The sequence below is a fragment of the Oncorhynchus gorbuscha genome, unplaced genomic scaffold (assembly GCF_021184085.1).
Source record: "Oncorhynchus gorbuscha isolate QuinsamMale2020 ecotype Even-year unplaced genomic scaffold, OgorEven_v1.0 Un_scaffold_472, whole genome shotgun sequence".
In the NCBI taxonomy this organism is placed as follows: domain Eukaryota; kingdom Metazoa; phylum Chordata; class Actinopteri; order Salmoniformes; family Salmonidae; genus Oncorhynchus; species Oncorhynchus gorbuscha.
The window spans coordinates 407928-426728 of NW_025745304.1; the positions used below are offsets into that span (position 1 = coordinate 407928).

The 18801-nt window shown below is 45.1% G+C and overlaps 2 long non-coding RNA genes across 3 annotated transcripts in view; both read left to right on the forward strand.

Annotated features, from left to right (window-relative positions):
* LOC124018294 overlaps positions 1–11931 on the forward strand; it is a 15032-nt gene extending 3101 nt beyond the window's left edge. Inside the window, exon 3 of one of the 2 annotated variants that reach the window (XR_006835601.1) lies at positions 11890–11931. This is a non-coding gene — a long non-coding RNA (uncharacterized LOC124018294). Of the gene's footprint in view, positions 1–11589; positions 11618–11889 lie in introns of those variants that run through there. The other variant, XR_006835600.1, reaches the window with a different exon arrangement.
* A 193-nt stretch (positions 11932–12124) lies between these two features.
* On the forward strand, positions 12125–14816 carry LOC124018307. The gene is made up of 4 exons (XR_006835603.1): positions 12125–12136; positions 12728–12800; positions 14547–14620; positions 14726–14816. It is a non-coding gene; the product is annotated as an uncharacterized LOC124018307 (long non-coding RNA).
* The last annotated feature ends 3985 nt before the right edge of the window (positions 14817–18801 follow it).

Here is an 18801-nt window from a genome sequence, read left to right on the forward strand (position 1 = left end):
GATTCCTGTCCCCGTTGAGACCGGTCAGGCTACAACACACCTCAGTGATTCCTGTCCCCGATGAGACCAGTCAGGCTACAACACACCTCAGTGATTCCTGTCCCCGATGAGACCAGTCAGGCTACAACACACCTCACTGATTCCTGTCCCCGTTGAGACCAGTCAGGCTACAACACACCTCAGTGATTCCTGTCCCCGACCAGTCAGGCTACAACACTCAGTGATTCCTGTCCCCGATAAGACCAGTCAGGCTACAACACACCTCAGTGATTCCTGTCCCCGATGAGACCAGTCAGGCTACAACACACCTCAGTGATTCCTGTCCCTGTTGAGACCGGTCAGGCTACAACACACCTCAGTGATTCCTGTCCCCGATGAGACCGGTCAGTCTACAACACACCTCAGTGATTCCTGTCCCCGATGAGACCGGTCAGTCTACAACACACCTCAGTGATTCCTGTCCCATCATCAAACCCTTCCCCTTTGAGACCAGTCAGGCTACAACGCTACGGCTGTTCTACAGATGTCTGTGTGAGCGTTTGTTGCATGTGAGTGTGTTGTTATGTGGTGGGGGTTTGTGTGTTTTTGTGTGTGTGTGTGTGTGTGTGTGTGTGTGTGTGTGTGTGTGTGTGTGTGTGTGTGTGTGTGTGTGTGTGTGTGTGTGTGTGTGTGTGTGTGTGTGTGTGTGTGTGTGTGTGTGTGTGTGTGTGTGTGTGTGTGTGTGTGTGTGTGTGGGCGGTTTGTGTATGTGTGTTAGCGGGCGCGTGTTTGTGGAAATGGGTGTGTTTTGGGTTTGTGTCCTTGGAATGTGTGTGTGTTGTTTGTATGTGTTTCTGGAAATGTGTGTGTGTTGGATTGGAATGAGTCCTATTCTCTATTGGAATGAGTCCTATTCTCTATTGGAATGAGTCCTATTCTCTATTGGAATGAGTCCTATTCTCTATTGGAATGAGTCCTATTCTCTATTGGAATGAATCCTATTCTCTGTTGGAATGAGTCCTATTCTCTATTGGAATGAGTCCTATTCTCTATTGGAATGAGTCCTATTCTCTATTGGAATGAGTCCTATTCTCTATTGGAATGAGTCCTATTCTCTGAGTCCTATTCTCTATTGGAATGAGTCCTATTCTCTGTTCTATTGGAATGAGTCCTATTCTCTATTGGAATGAGTCCTATTCTCTATTGGAATGAGTCCTATTCTCTATTGGAATGAGTCCTATTCTCTATTGGAATGAGTCATATTCTCTATTGGAATGAGTCCTATTCTCTATTGGAATGAGTCCTATTCTCTATTGGAATGAGTCCTATTCTCTATTGGAATGAGTCCTATTCTCTATTGGAATGAGTCCTATTCTCTATTGGAATGAGTCCTATTCTCTATTGGAATGAGTCCTATTCTCTATTGGAATGAGTCCTATTCTCTATTGGAATGAGTCCTATTCTCTATTGGAATGAGTCCTATTCTCTATTGGAATGAGTCCTATTCTCTATTGGAATGAGTCCTATTCTCTATTGGAATGAGTCCTATTCTCTATTGGAATGAGTCCTATTCTCTGTTCTATTGGAATGAGTCCTATTCTCTGTTGGAATGAGTCCTATTCTCTATTGGAATGAGTCCTATTCTCTATTGGAATGAGTCCTATTCTCTATTGGAATGAGTCCTATTCTCTATTGGAATGAGTCCTATTCTCTATTGGAATGAGTCCTATTCTCTATTGGAATGAGTCCTATTCTCTATTGGAATGAGTCCTATTCTCTATTGGAATGAGTCCTATTCTCTATTGGAATGAGTCCTATTCTCTTTTGGAATGAGTCCTATTCTCTGTTCTGTTGGAATGAGTCCTATTCTCTGTTCTATTGGAATGAGTCCTATTCTCTGTTGGAATGAGTCCTATTCTCTGTTGGAATGAGTCCTATTCTCTGTTCTATTGGAATGAGTCCTATTCTCTATTGGAATGAGTCCTATTCTCTGTTCTATTGGAATGAGTCCTATTCTCTATTGGAATGAGTCCTATTCTCTGTTGGAATGAGTCCTATTCTCTGTTATATTGGAATGAGTCCTATTCTCTGTTCTATTGGAATGAGTCCTATTCTCTATTGGAATGAGTCCTATTCTCTATTGGAATGAGTCCTATTCTCTATTGGAATGAGTCCTATTCTCTGTTCTATTGGAATGAGTCCTATTCTCTGTTCTATTGGAATGAGTCCTATTCTCTGTTCTATTGGAATGAGTCCTATTCTCTATTGGAATGAGTCCTATTCTCTGTTCTATTGGAATGAGTCCTATTCTCTGTTCTATTGGAATGAGTCCTATTCTCTGTTCTATTGGAATGAGTCCTATTCTCTGTTGGAATGAGTCCTATTCTCTGTTGGAATGAGTCCTATTCTCTATTGGAATGAGTCCTATTCTCTGTTCTATTGGAATGAGTCCTATTCTCTGTTGGAATGAGTCATATTCTCTGTTGGAATGAGTCCTATTCTCTGTTCTATTGGAATGAGTCCTATTCTCTGTTCTATTGGAATGAGTCCTATTCTCTATTGGAATGAGTCCTATTCTCTGTTGGAATGAGTCCTATTCTCTGTTGGAATGAGTCCTATTCTCTATTGGAATGAGTCCTATTCTCTGTTCTATTGGAATGAGTCCTATTCTCTGTTCTATTGGAATGAGTCCTATTCTCTGTTCTATTGGAATGAGTCCTATTCTCTATTGGAATGAGTCCTATTCTCTGTTGGAATGAGTCCTATTCTCTGTTCTATTGGAATGAGTCCTATTCTCTATTGGAATGAGTCCTATTCTCTGTTGGAATGAGTCCTATTCTCTGTTCTATTGGAATGAGTCCTATTCTCTGTTCTATTGGAATGAGTCCTATTCTCTATTGGAATGAGTCCTATTCTCTGTTCTATTGGAATGAGTCCTATTCTCTGTTCTATTGGAATGAGTCCTATTCTCTATTGGAATGAGTCCTATTCTCTGTTCTATTGGAATGAGTCCTATTCTCTGTTCTATTGGAAAGAGTCCTATTCTCTATTGGAATGAGTCCTATTCTCTGTTCTATTGGAATGAGTCCTATTCTCTGTTCTATTGGAATGAGTCCTATTCTCTATTGGAATGAGTCCTATTCTCTATTGGAATGAGTCCTATTCTCTATTGGAATGAGTCCTATTCTCTATTGGAATTAATCCTATTCTCTGTTCTATTGGAATGAGTCCTATTCTCTGTTGGAATGAGTCCTATTCTCTATTGGAATGAGTCCTATTCTCTATTGGAATGAGTCCTATTCTCTATTGGAATGAGTCCTATTCTCTATTGGAATGAGTCCTATTCTCTGTTCTATTGGAATGAGTCCTATTCTCTGTTCTATTGGAATGAGTCCTATTCTCTATTGGAATGAGTCCTATTCTCTGTTCTATTCTCTGGAATGAGTCCTATTCTCTGTTCTATTGGAATGAGTCCTATTCTCTATTGGAATGAGTCCTATTCTCTATTGGAATGAGTCCTATTCTCTATTGGAATGAGTCCTATTCTCTATTGGAATGAGTCCTATTCTCTATTGGAATGAGTCCTATTCTCTATTCTCTATTGGAATGAGTCCTATTCTCTGTTGGAATGAGTCCTATTCTCTATTGGAATGAGTCCTATTCTCTATTGGAATGAGTCCTATTCTCTGTTCTATTGGAATGAGTCCTATTCTCTATTGGAATGAGTCCTATTCTCTATTGGAATGAGTCCTATTCTCTGTTCTATTGGAATGAGTCCTATTCTCTGTTGGAATGAGTCCTATTCTCTATTGGAATGAGTCCTATTCTCTATTGGAATGAGTCCTATTCTCTATTGGAATGAGTCCTATTCTCTGTTGGAATGAGTCCTATTCTCTGTTGGAATGAGTCCTATTCTCTGTTGGATTGAATGAGTCCTATTCTCTGTTGGAATGAGTCCTATTCTCTGTTCTATTGGAATGAGTCCTATTCTCTATTGGAATGAGTCCTATTCTCTAATGGAATGAGTCCTATTCTCTGTTATATTGGAATGAGTCCTATTCTCTGTTCTATTGGAATGAGTCCTATTCTCTGTTGGAATGAGTCCTATTCTCTATTGAGTCCTATTCTCTGTTGGAATGAGTCCTATTCTCTGTTCTATTGAATGAGTCCTATTCTCTGTTGGAATGGAATGAGTCCTATTCTCTGTTCTATTGGAATGAGTCCTATTCTCTATTGGAATGAGTCCTATTCTCTGTTCTATTGGAATGAGTCCTATTCTCTGTTCTATTGGAATGAATGTCCTATTCTCTGTTCTATTGGAATGAGTCCTATTCTCTGTTGGAATGAGTCCTATTCTCTGTTGGGAATGAGTCCTATTCTCTGTTGGAATGGAATGAGTCCTATTCTCTGTTCTATTGGAATGAGTCCTATTCTCTGTTGGAATGAGTCCTATTCTCTGTTGGAATGAGTCCTATTCTCTGTTCTATTGGAATGAGTCCTATTCTCTGTTCTATTGGAATGAGTCCTATTCTCTGTTCGATTGGAATGAGTCCTATTCTCTGTTGGAATGAGTCCTATTCTCTATTGGAATGAGTCCTATTCTCTGTTGGATTGGATGAGTCCTATTCTCTGTTCGATTGGAATGAGTCCTATTCTCTGTTGGATTGGAATGAGTCCTATTCTCTGTTCTATTGGAATGAGTCCTATTCTCTATTGGATTGGTCCTGAGTCTCTGTTGGAATGAGTCCTATTCTCTGTTCTATTGGAATGAGTCCTATTCTCTATTGGAATGAGTCCTATTCTCTGTTCTATTGGAATGAGTCCTATTCTCTGTTCTAATGGAATGAGTCCTATTCTCTGTTCTATTGGAATGAGTCCTAATTGGAATGAGTCCTATTCTCTGTTCTATTGGAATGAGTCCTATTCTCTGTTCTATTGGAATGAGTCCATTCTCTATTGGAATGAGTCCTATTCTCTGTTCTAATTGGAATGAGTCCTATTCTCTGTTCTATTGGAAAGAGTCCTATTCTCTATTGGAATGAGTCCTATTCTCTGTTGGAATGAGTCCTATTCTCTCCTATTCTCTGTTCTATTGGAATGAGTCCTATTCTCTATTGGAATGAGTCCTATTCTGTCTGTTGGAATGAGTCCTATTCTCTATTGGAATGAGTCCTATTCTCTGTTGGAATGAATCTATTCTGTTCTGGAATGGAATGAGTCCTATTCTCTGTTGGAATGAGTCCTATTCTCTGTTGGAATGAGTCCTATTCTCTTGGAATGTCCTATTCTGATTGGAATGAGTCCTATTCTCTATTGGAATGAGTCCTATTCTCTATTGGAATGAGTCCTATTCTCTGTTCTATTGGAATGAGTCCTATTCTCTATTGGAATGAGTCCTATTCTCTATTGGAATGAGTCCTATTCTCTATTGGAATGAGTCCTATTCTCATTGAATGAGTCCTATTCTCTGTCGTTGGAATGAGTCCTATTCTCTATTGGAATGAGTCCTATTCTCTATTGGAATGAGTCATATTCTCTATTGGAATGAGTCCTATTCTCTATTGGAATGAGTCCTATTCTCTATTGGAATGAGTCCTATTCTCTATTGGAATGAGTCCTATTCTCTGTTGGAATGAGTCCTATTCTCTATTGGAATGAGTCTCTGTCTATTGGAATGAGTCTATTCTCTATTGGAATGAGTCCTATTCTCTATTGGAATGAGTCTATTCTCTGTTCTATTGGAATGAGTCCTATTCTCTGTTGGAATGAGTCCTATTCTCTGTTGGAATGAGTCCTATTCTCTATTGAATGAGTCCTATTCTCTATTGGAATGAGTCCTATTCTCTATTGGAATGAGTCATATTCTCTATTGGAATGAGTCCTATTCTCTATTGGAATGAGTCCTATTCTGTATTGGAATGAGTCCTATTCTCTATTGGAATGAGTCCTATTCTCTGATTGGAATGAGTCCTATTCTCTATTGGAATGAGTCCTATTCTCTATTGGAATGAGTCCTATTCTCTATTGGAATGAGTCCTATTCTCTGTTCTGTTGGAATGAGTCCTATTCTCTGTTCTATTGGAATGAGTCCTCTCTGTTGGAATGAGTCCTATTCTCTGTTGGAATGAGTCCTATTCTCTGTTCTATTGGAATGAGTCCTATTCTCTATTGGAATGAGTCCTATTCTCTGTTCTATTGGAATGAGTCCTATTCTCTATTGGAATGAGTCCTATTCTCTGTTGGAATGAGTCCTATTCTCTGTTGGAATGAGTCCTATTCTCTGTTCGATTGGAATGAGTCCTATTCTCTATTGGAATGAGTCCTATTCTCTATTGGAATGAGTCCTATTCTCTATTGGAATGAGTCCTATTCTCTGTTCTATTGAAATGAGTCCTATTCTCTGTTGGAATGGAATGAGTCCTATTCTCTGTTCTATTGAATGAGTCCTATTCTCTATTGGAATGAGTCCTATTCTGTTCTATTGGAATGAGTCCTATTCTCTGTTCTATTGGAATGAGTCCTATTCTCTGTTCTATTGGAATGAGTCCTATTCTCTGTTGGAATGAGTCCTATTCTCTGTTGGAATGAGTCCTATTCTCTGATTGGAATGAGTCCTATTCTCTGTTCTATTGGAATGAGTCCTCACTCTGTTGGAATGAGTCATATTCTCTGTTGGAATGAGTCCTATTCTCTGTGGAATGAAACCTATTCTCTGTTCTATTGGAATGAGTCCTATTCACTCTGATTGGAATGAGTCCTATTCTCTGTTGGAATGAGTCCTATTCTCTGTTGGAATGAGTCCTATTCTCTATTGGAATGAGTCCTATTCTCTGTTCTATTGGAATGAGTCCTATTCTCTGTTCTGATTGGAATGAGTCCTATTCTCTGTTCTATTGGAATGAGTCCTATTCTGATTGGAATGAGTCCTATTCTCTGTTGGAATGAGTCCTATTCTCTGTTCTATTGGAATGAGTCACTATTCTCTGTTGGAATGAGTCCTATTCTCTGTTCTATTGGAATGAGTCCTATTCTCTGTTCTCTGATTGGAAAGTCCTATTCTCTGTTCTATTGGAATGAGTCCTATTCTCTATTGGAATGAGTCCTCATTCTCTGTTCTATTGGAATGAGTCCTATTCTCTGTTCTGATTGGAAACCCTATTCTCTGATGGAATGAGTCCTCATTCTCTGTTCTATTGGAAACCTATTCTCTGTTTATTGGAAACCCTCCTATTCTCTATTGGAATGAGTCTATTCTCTATTGGAATGAGTCCTCACTCTATTGGAAACCCTCATTCTCTGTTCTATTGGAAAGTCCTATTCTCTGGAATGAGTCCTATTCTCTGAGGAATGAGTCCTATTCTCTATTGGAATGAGTCCTATTCTCTGGAATGAGTCCTATTCTCTATTGGAATGAGTCCTATTCTCTGTTCTGGAATGAGTCCTATTCTCTGTTCTGTTGGAATGAGTCCTATTCTCTGTTCTATTGAATGAGTCCTATTCTCTGTTCTATTGGAATGAGTCCTATTCTCTGTTCTATTGGAATGAGTCCTATTCTCTGTTCTATTGGAAAGAGTCCTATTCTCTATTGGAATGAGTCCTATTCTCTATTGGAATGAGTCCTATTCTGAGTTCTATTGGAATGAGTCTATTCTCTGTTCTATTGGAATGAGTCCTATTCTCTGTTCTATTGGAATGAGTCCTATTCTCTGTTCTATTGGAATGAGTCCTATTCTCTATTGGAATGAGTCCTATTCTCTGTTGGAATGAGTCCTATTCTGTGTTCTATTGGAATGAGTCCTATTCTCTGTTGGAATGAGTCTATTCTCTGTTCTATTGTGAGTCCTATTCTCTGTTCTATTGGAATGAGTCCTATTCTCTGTTCTATTGGAATGAGTCCTATTCTCTATTGGAATGAGTCCTATTCTCTGTTCTATTGGAATGAGTCCTATTCTCTGTTCTATTGGAATGAGTCCTATTCTCTATTGGAATGAGTCCTATTCTCTGTTCTATTGGAATGAGTCCTATTCTCTGTTCTATTGAAAGAGTCCTATTCTCTATTGGAATGAGTCCTATTCTCTATTGGAATGAGTCCTATTCTCTATTGGAATGAGTCCTATTCTCTGTTCTATTGGAATGAGTCCTATTCTCTATTGGAATGAGTCCTATTCTCTATTGGAATGAGTCCTATTCTCTATTGGAATGAGTCCTGCAGTGTGTTGGAATGAGTCCTATTCTCTATGGAATGAGTCCTATTCTCTGTTCTATTGGAATGAGTCCTATTCTCTGTTCTGTTGGAATGAGTCCTATTCTCTGTTCTATTGTGAGTCCTATTCTCTGTGTGTTGGAATGAGTCCTGCCTCTGTTCTGATTGGAATGTGTGTATTCTCTGTTCTATTGGAAAGAGTCCTATTCTCTGTTGTGAGTCCTATTCTCTATTGGAATGAGTCCTATTCTCTGTTCTATTGGAATGAGTCCTATTCTCTGTTCTATTGGAATGAGTCCTATTCTCTGTTCTATTGGAATGAGTCCTATTCTCTATTGGAATGAGTCCTATTCTCTGTGTATTGGAATGAGTGTATTCTCTAGTGGAATGAGTCATATTCTCTGTAGTGGAATGAGTCCTATTCTCTGTTCTACTGGAATGAGTCCTATTCTCTGTTCTGTTGGAATGAGTCCTATTCTCTGTTCTATTGTGAATGGACAGTGTCTCTGTTCTATTGGAATGAGTCCTATTCTGTATTGGAATGAGTCCTATTCTCTATTGGAATGAGTCCTATTCTCTATTGGAATAACAGTCTCTTCTCTGCAGTGTGTTGGAATGAGTCCTGCCCATCGTGAATGGACAGTGTGTTCTATTGTGAGTGTATTCTCTATTGGAATGAGTGTATTCTGTGTTGGAATGAGTCCTATTCTCTGTTCTATTGGAATGAGTCCTATTCTCTGTTCTATTGGAATGAGTCCTATTCTCTATTGGATTGAATGAGTCCTATTCTCTGTTGGAATGAGTCCTATTCTCTGTTGGAATGGAATGAGTCCTATTCTCTGTTCTATTGAATGGACAGTCTGTTGTGTGTGTATTCTCTGTGGAATGGAATGAGTCCTGTTCTATTGTGAGTCCTATTCTCTGTGTAGTCCTATTCTCTATAGTGAATGAGTGTATTCTCTGTTGGATTGTGAGTCCTATTCTCTGTTGGAATGGAATGAGTCTCTTCTCTGCAGTGTGTTGGAATGAGTCCTGCCCTCTGTTGAATGGAATGAGTGTGTTCTCTGTGGAATGAGTCCTATTCTCTGTTGGAATGGAATGAGTCCTATTCTCTGTTGGAATGGAATGAGTCCTATTCTCGTCACTTTGATTTAGTGTGATTCAGTTCCGTCTCATTTTATTGTAATGATTTTTGAAAGGGCGCTCTCTGCAGTAATTGACTCAAGGAAGTGTAATCACAAACAGAGTCTGAAGTCCCAAACATCAACTCAATTATGTGTGTCTCCTCTGTCCATGCAACAGCGTTCAGTCAGTGTCTGTCTGTGTGTCTGTCTGTCTGTCTGTCTGTCTGTCTCTCTCTGCAGTGTGTTGTCTGTCTGTCCTGCCCATCGTGAATGTCTGTCAGTGTGTCTGTGTGTAGTGTGTGTGTGTGTAGTGTGTCTGTGTGTCTAACAGTCTGTCTCTGCAGTGTGTTGTCTGTCTGTCTGTCTGTCTGTCCCTGTCTGTCTGTCTGTCTGTCAGTGTGTTGTCTGTCTGTCTGTGTGTGTGTGTGTGTGTGTGTGTGTGTGTGTGTGTGTGTGTGTGTGTGTGTGTGTGTGTGTGTGTGTGTGTGTGTAGGTCAGCCAGTGGTTATATTAAACAGGCTCACTGACAGGAAGTTGTCTGTCGTTAGTGAACCTTCCTCCTCCGCCCGACATCATCATTAGCCTGTGTGTTGACGGGGCGTCAGTGACAGAGAGGAAGTGATGCGTCCTGCTGGCAGTGTCACCTCTTTACAGCATGATGTCACCATGGAGGGAGGGGTTGCTATACCAACAGACTCTGCTGTGATTGGTCTAAACAGGTGGTGGTCACAAAACAGTCTGTATAGCTGAATGGACTCACTCTGTTGAAACCCTCACTCTGAGGGAACACTCACTCTGATGAAACCCCACTCTGAGGGAACACTCACTCTGATGAAACCCTCACTCTGAGGGAACACTGAGTGAAACCTCTCTGAGGAAACCCTCACTCTGAGGGAACACTCACTCTGAGGGAACCCTCACTCTGAGGGAACACTCACCCTCACTCACTCTGATGAAACCCTCACTCTGATCTCTCTCTGATGAAACACTCACTCTGGAGGAAACACTCACTCTGATGAAACCCTCACTCTGAGGGAAACACTCACTCTGAGGAAACCCTCACTCTGAGGAACACTCACTCTGAGGAACACTCACTCTGAGGGAACACTCACTCTGAGGAAACACTCACTCTGAGTAAGTCCTCACTCTGAGGGAACACTCACTCTGAGGAAACACTCACTCTGATGTTAACCCTCACTCTGATCTCTCACTCAGTCTGAGGAAACACTCACTGGAGTCACTCTGATGAAACCCTCACCTGCCCATCTGATGAAACACTCACTCTGAGGAAACACTCACCCTGATGAAACCCTCACTCTGATGAAACCCTCACTCTGATGAAACCCTCACTCTGAGGAAACCCTCACTCTGAGGAAACCCTCACTCTGTCTCTAACCCTCACTCTGAGGAAACCCTCACTCTGATGAAACCCTCACTCTGAGGAACACTCCTCTGAGGAAACACTCTCTCTGAGGAAACACTCACTCTGAGGAAACACTCACTCTGAGGGAATACTCACTCTGAGGAACACTCACTCTGAGGAAAGACTCACTCTGAGGAAACCCTCACTCTGATGAAACCCTCACTCTGAGTCACTCTGATGAAACCTCACTCTGATGAAACCCTCACTCTGAGGAACCCTCACTCTGAGGAAACACTCACTCTGAGGAAACAGTGAGGGAGTGGGAGGGCCTGTCTCACTCTGACAGGTGTATCTGTGAAACCTCACTGTGAGGTGAAATCCTCACTCTGAGGTTGTCTGAGGTGAAGTCACTCTGATGAAATCCTCACTGAGGAAACATCACTCTGATGAAACTACTCTGCTACTGAGGGTGTTGGAAACCTGCTCTGAGTGCCCTCATCTGAGGCACTCTTGCCCATCTGTGTTTAGATGGATTCTGTGTGTGTGTGTAATGTGTGTAGTGTGTGTGTGTGTAGTGTAATGTAGTGTGTGTGTAATGTTGAGGTGACAGTGCGTGTGTGTAATGTGTAGTGTGTGTGGGGAGTGTGTAGTATCTGTCTATGTGTGTGTGAGTGTAATGTGTGTGTAGTGCTATCTGTGTGTGTGTGTGAGTGTAGTGAGGTGTGCCCATCTGTCTAATGGACAGTGTGTTGTGTGTCTGTCTACTGTTGTGTGTGTGAGTGTGTGTGTGTTGTGTGCTAGTCTGTCTACTGTGGAGTGTGAGGGGAGCCCATCGTGAATGGACAGTGTGTGTGTGTGTATCTGTCTGTGTGTGTGTGAGTGTGTGTGTAGTGTGTGTTACTATCTGTCTCTCTCTGCAGTGTGTTGGAGTGCCAGGGCCTGCCCATCTGAATGGACAGTGTGTTGTGTGTGTGTGTGTGTGTGTGTGTGTACTGTGTAGTGTGTGTGGTGTGTGTGGTGTTACTAGTCTCTTTGCAGTGTGTTGTGCCAGGGCCTGTGGTGTGTCTACTTTGAGGTGAGTGTGTGTAGTGTGTGTTGCTATCTGTCTCTTTGCAGTGTGTTGGAGGCCAGGGCCTGCCCATCGTGAATGGACAGTGTGTTGTGTGTCTAGTGTGTGTGTGTGAGGTGTAGTGTGTGTTACTAACAGTCTCTCTCTGCAGTGTGTTGGAGTGCCAGGGCCTGCCCATCGTGAATGGACAGTGTGTTGTGTCTACTGTGTGGTGAGGTGGAGTGTGTGTGTGTGTTGGTGCTATCTGTCTACTGTGTGTGTGAGTGTGTGTGGTGCTATCTGTCTACTGTGAGGTGTGACAGTGTGTGTGTGTGTAGTGTGTCTACAGTCTGTGAGTGTGTTGAGTGCCAGGGCCTTGGAATGGACAGTGTGATCCGTAGCTGAGGGGGCCCATCCAGGTCAGAGCCAACGTCAACTGTTACATCTATCAGACTTCTATGTGATAGGCAGTCGTTTAACCTTCCCTTCTCCTTGTCTCTGCTCTCTTTTCGTTCCATCACACTCTCTCTCTCTCTCTCTCTAATTCCCCATATCTTTCTTTCTCCCCCTATCTCCCCCTCTCTCTCCCCGCCTCTCTCTCTCTCTCTGTCTCTCTGGTCTCTCCCTCTCTCTCTCTCTCTGAGGGAGGGGAGGTTCTCTCTCTCTCTCTCTCTCTCTCTCTCTCTCTTGGTCTCTCTCTCTCTCTCTGTCTCTCTCTCTCTCTCTCTCTCTCTCTCTCTCTCTCTCTCTCTGAGGTCTCTTGCCTCTCTCTCTCTTTCTGCTCTCCCGCCTGTCTCTCTGTCTCTCTCTCTCCCCTCTCTCTCTCTCTCTCTCTCTGTCTACTGTCTCTCTCTCCCGCCTTGTCTCTCTCTGCTCTCTCTCTCTCTCCCTCTCTCTCTCTCTCTCCCCTCTTGGTCCTATCTGTCTCTCTCTCTCTCTCTCTCTCTGTCTCTAATTTCCCATCTATCTCCCCCTCTCTTTCACCTCCCTCTTGCTCTCCCGTTGTACAGATCAGAAGCTAAGAAGACCAAGGTGAAAAGGAAAACCAACAACCCCCAGTTTGATGAGACATTTTACTTTGAGGTGAGAGGCGGTTGGTGCTATCTGTCTACTGTGAGGTGAGGGGAGGGGAGGTTGGTGCTATCTGTCTACTGTGAGGTGAGGGGAGGTTGGTGCTATCTGTCTACTGTGAGGTGAGAGGAGATTGGTGCTATCTGTCTACTGTGAGATGAGGGGAGGGGAGGTTGGTGCTGTCTGTCTACTGTGAGGTGAGGGGAGGGGAGGTTGGTGCTATCTGTCTACTGTGAGGTGAGGGGAGGGGAGGTTGGTGCTATCTGTCTACTTTGAGGTGAGGGGAGGTTGGTGCTATCTGTCTACTGTGAGGTGAGGGGGAGGGAGGTTGGTGCTATCTGTCTACTGTGAGATGAGGTGAGAGGAGGTTGGTGCTATCTGTCTACTGTGAGGTGAGGGAGGGAGGTTGGTGCTATCTGTCTACTTTGAGGTGAGGGGAGGTTGGTGCTATCTGTCTACTTTGAGGTGAGAGGAGGTTGGTGCTATCTGTCTACTGTGAGGTGAGGGGAGGGAGGTTGGTGCTATCTGTCTACTGTGAGGTGAGGGGAGGGAGGTTGGTGCTATCTGTCTACTGTGAGGTGAGGGGAGGTTGGTGCTATCTGTCTACTGTGAGGTGAGGGGAGGTTGGTGCTATCTGTCTACTTTGAGAGGAGGGGAGGTTGGTGCTGTCTGTCTACTGTGAGGTGAGGGGAGGGGAGGTTGGTGCTATCTGTCTACTGTGAGGTGAGGGGAGGGGAGGTTGGTGCTATCTGTCTACTTTGAGGTGAGGGAGGTTGGTGCTATCTGTCTACTGTGAGGTGAGGGGAGGTTGGTGCTATCTGTCTACTGTGAGATGAGGTGAGAGGAGGTTGGTGCTATCTGTCTACTGTGAGGTGAGGGGAGGGGAGGTTGGTGCTATCTGTCTACTTTGAGGTGAGGGGAGGTTGGTGCTATCTGTCTACTGTTGAGGTGAGAGGAGGTTGGTGCTATCTGTCTACTGTGAGGTGAGGGAGGGGAGGTTGGTGCTTCTGTCTACTGTGAGGTGAGGTGAGAGGAGGTTGGTGCTATCTGTCTACTGTGAGGTGAGGGAGGGGAGGTTGGTGCTATCTGTCTACTTTGAGGTGAGGGAGGTTGGTGCTATCTGTCTACTTTGAGGTGAGAGGAGGTTGGTGCTATCTGTCTACTGTGAGGTGAGGGGAGGGGCAGGTTGGTGCTATCTGTCTACTGTGAGGTGAGGGGAGGTTGGTGCTATCTGTCTACTGTGAGGTGAGGGGAGGGGAGGTTGGTGCTATCTGTCTACTGTGAGGTGAGGAGGTTGGTGCTATCTGTCTACTGTGAGGTGAGGGAGGTTGGTGCTATCTGTCTACTTTGAGAGGAGGGGAGGCTACCTGTGGTTTCCTCTAGTTGTCTCTGTCTGTCTCTGTGAGGTGAGGGGAGGAGGTTGGTGCTATCTGTCTACTGTGAGGTGAGGGGAGGGGAGGTTGGTGCTATCTGTCTACTGTGAGGTGAGGGGAGGTTGGTGCTATCTGTCTACTGTGAGGTGAGGGGAGGGGAGGTTGGTGCTATCTGTCTACTGTGAGATGAGGTGAGAGGAGGTTGGTGCTATCTGTCTACTGTGAGATGAGGGGAGGGGAGGTTGGTGCTATCTGTCTACTTTGAGGTGAGGGGAGGTTGGTGCTATCTGTCTACTTTGAGGTGAGAGGAGGTTGGTGCTATCTGTCTACTGACAGTTTGTAGCCTCTAAGTAACTCTGTCTCTGTCTCTGTCTCTGTCCTGCAGGTGACACGACCTCTTAGTCACACCAAGAGACAGTTTGATGTGGAGGAGGAGGGTGTTGACAAGCTGGCTCTGAGGTGAGTCTGTGTGTCTATGTGTCTGTGTGTGTTTCACAGAGCCAGGTCTACACACAAATAGAGAGTGTGTGTGTTGTGAGTCTGACTCTATCTCTCTGTATGCAGGGTTGACCTGTGGAATGCCAGTAACCTGAAGTTTGGGGATGAGTTCCTGGGAGGGGTCAGAGTTCCTCTGAGGGCCCTGGGACAGGCCGGGGTCCACGACGCATGGTGAGACATGACAACATGTTGGATGTCTGTCTGTCTGTCTGTCTGTCTGTCTGTCTGTCTGTCTGTCTGTCTGTCTGTCTGTCTGTCTGTCTGTCTGTCTGTCTGTCTGTCTGTCTGTGTCTCTGTTGTCTGTGTCACAACGCATGTTGAGACATGACAGTATCTCTCTTTTTCACTCCTTACCTTTCTCTCTCCTCTCTCTCCATCCTCCCCTCCTTCCTTCCTCTCTCTCTCTTTCTCTCTCCGTCCTCCCTCCTCTCTCCATCCTCCTCTCCCCCTCTCTCTCCGTCCTCCCATCATCTCTCTCTCCATCCTCCCCTTCTCTCCATCCTCCCCTTCTCTCCATCCTCCCATCCTCCCCTTCTCTCCATCCTCTCCTCCCTCCATTTCTCTCTCCATCCTCCTTTTCTCTCATCCTCACTCTCTCCATCTTCTCTCTCTCTCCTCTCTCTCTCTCCATCCTCCCCTCTCTCTTTCTCTCCATCCTCCTCTCTCTCTGTCTCTCTCCATCCTCCTCTCTCTCTCATCCTCTCATCCTCCCCTTCTCTCCTCCTTTCTCTCTCCATCCTCCTCTCTCTCTCCATCCTCCCCTCTCTCTCTCTCTCTCTCCAACCTCCTCTCTCTCTCTTCATCCTCCTCTCTCTCTCCATCCTCCCCTCCTCTCTATCGCTCTCCATCCTCCCATCCTCTCTCTCTCTCTCTCTCTCTCTCTCTCCATCCTCCTCTCTCTCTCCATCCTCCCCTCCTCCTCTCTCTCTCCATCCTTTCCTCCTCTCCTCCTCTCTCTCTCCATCCTCCCCTCCTCATCTCTCTCTCCATCCTCCTCTCTCTCTCTCCCTCTCTCTCCATCCTCTCCTCCTCTCCTCTTCTCTCTCGCCATCCTCCCCTCCTCTCTCTCTCTCTCCATCCTCCCCTCCTCATCTCTCTCTCCATCCTCCTCTCTCTCTCTCTCCATCCTCCCCTCCTCTCTCTCTCTCCATCCTCTCCTCCTCTTCTCCTCTCACTCTCCATCCTCCTCTCTCTCTCCATCCTCTCCTCCTCTCTCTCTCTCTCCATCATCCCCTCCTCATCTCTCTCTCCATCCTCCTCTCTCTCTCTCCCTCTCTCTCCATCCTCTCCTCCTCTCCTCTTCTCTCTCACCATCCTCCCCTCCTCTCTCTCTCTCTCTTCATCCTCACCTCCTCATCTCTCTCTCCATCCTCCTCTCTCTCTCTCTCCATCCTCCCCTCCTCTCTCTCTCTCCATCCTCTCCTCCCCTTCTCCTCTCACTCTCCATCCTCCTCTCTCTCTCCATCCTCCCCTCCTCCTCTCTCTCTCCATCCTCCTCTCTCTCTCTCTCCATCCTCCCCTCCTCTCTCTCTCTCTCCATCCTCTCCTCCTCTCCTCCTCTCTCTCTCCATCCTCTCCTCCTCTTCTCCTCTCACTCTCCATCCTCCTCTCTCTCTCCATCCTCCCCTCCTCTCTCTCTCTCCATCCTCTCCTCCTCTTCTCCTCTCTCTCTCCATCCTCTCCTCCTCTCCCTCTCCATCCTCTCCCCTCCTCTCTCTCTCTCCATCCTCCCCTCCTCCTCTCACTCTCCATCCTCCTCTCTCTCTCCATCCTCCCCTCCTCTCTCTCTCTCCATCCTCTCCTCCTCTCCTCTCTCTCTCCATCCTCCCCTCCTCTCTCTCTCTCCATCCTCCCCTCCTTTCTCTCTCTCCATCCTCTCCCCTCCTCTCTCTCTCCATCCTCCCCTCCTCTCTCTCTCTCTCCATCCTCTCCTCCTCTTCTCCTCTCTCTCTCCATCCTCTCCTCTCTCTCCCTCTCCATCCTCCCCTCCTCTCTCTCTCTCTCCATCCTCCCCTCCTCCTAGGTACTTTCTGCCCCTCTTAACGGAGGGAAGCCATGAAAGTGGATGAGTTGGGTTCTCCTCTCTCTTCTCCACATAGTTTTCTCACTGAGGACCATGTCTTCCTCTCTCTCTGACCACTACCCTCCTCTGAGAGACCTCCATGTCCCCTCCTCCTCTCCTCTCCCAGGTGAGGGGGGGTCTCTCTCCAGATCCCTCTCTCTCTCTGTAGATCCTCTCCTCCTCTCCTCTCTCTCTCCATCCTCCCCTAATGTAAAAGGGGGGTCTCTCCATACTCCCCTCCTTTCTCTCTCTCCATCCTCTCCTCCTCCTAATGTAAATCAGAGGGGGGGTCCTCTCTCTACTCTCCATCCTCTCCTCAGAGGGGTCTCTCTCTCCATCCTCTCCTCCTCTCCCTCTCCATCCTCCCCTGTAGGATACCTAATGCTCCCCTCCTCCCTGTAGATACCTAATGCAGCCCAGGGATAACGGTAGAACCTAATGGATGAGTTGGGTTCTCTTGTTTAAACATAGTTTACACTGAGGACCATGTGTTCCCCTAATGACCAAGCAGAGGCCCTCTGTAGATACCTGATGTTGACCTCGGCTAACGTAAAGGTGAGGGGGGGGTGTACTGTAGATACCTAATGTAAGGGGGGGTACTGTAGATACCTAATGTAAAGCAGAGGGGGGGGGTATGTAGATACCTAATGTAAAGGGGGGTACTGTAGATACCTAATGTAAAGGGGGGTACTGTAGATACCTAATGTAAAGCAGAGGGGGGTACTGTAGATACCTAATGTAAAGCAGAGGGGGGTGTACTGTAGATACCTAATGTAAAGGGGGGTACTGTAGATACCTAATGTAAAAGGGGGGGGTACTGTAGATACCTAATGTAAAGCATGGGGGGGACTGTAGATACCTAATGTAAAGGGGGTACTGTAGATACCTAATGTAAAGGGGGGGGTACTGTAGATACCTAATGTAAAGGGGTACTGTAGATACCTAATGTAAAGGGGGTACTGTAGATACCTAATGTAAAGGGGGTACTGTAGATACCTAATGTAAAGGGGGGTACTGTAGATACCTAATGTAAAGGGGGTACTGTAGATACCTAATGTAAAGGGGGTACTGTAGATACCTAATGTAAAGGGGGGGTACTGTAGATACCTAATGTAAAGGGGTACTGTAGATACCTAATGTAAAGGGGGGTACTGTAGATACCTAATGTAAAGGGGGTACTGTAGATACCTAATGTAAAGGGGGTACTGTAGATACCTAATGTAAAGGGGGTACTGTAGATACCTAATGTAAAGGGAAATTACTGTAGATACCTAATGTAAAGGGAGGTACTGTAGATACCTACTGTAGATACCTAATGTAAAGGGGGTACTGTAGATACCTAATGTAAAGGGGGTAGATACCTAATGTAAAGGGGGGGGTACTGTAGATACCTAATGTAAAGGGGTACTGTAGATACCTAATGTAAAGGGGGTACTGTAGATACCTAATGTAAAGGGGGTACTGTAGATACCTAATGTAAAGGGGAGTACTGTAGATACCTAATGTAAAGGGGGTACTGTAGATACCTAATGTAAAGGGGGGTACTGTAGATACCTAATGTAAGGGGAGGTACTGTAGATACCTAATGTAAAGGGGGTACTGTAGATACCTAATGTAAAGGGGGTACTGTAGATACCTAATGTAAAGGGGGGTACTGTAGATACCTAATGTAAAGGGGGTACTGTAGATACCTAATGTAAAGGGGGTACTGTATATTGTTTTAATGTGTTTTCCTCCCAGCCGGTGTCGGCATCAGCCGCTCATATCCTCGGGGAGGTCTGCCGGGAGAAACAGGAAGCAGCGATCCCATTGGTCCGTCTGTTCCTTCACTATGGAAACATCCTGCCTTTCCTCAGTGCCGTCGCCCACGCAGAGGTCAACCGTACACAGTGAGAACACACACACACACACACACACACACACACACACACACACACACACACACACACACACACACACACACACACACACACACACATAGAGGTCAACACACAGTGAGAACACACACACACACACACACATAGAGGTCAACCGCACACTGTGAGAACACACACACACAAATGCGCCCACGACTGACCAC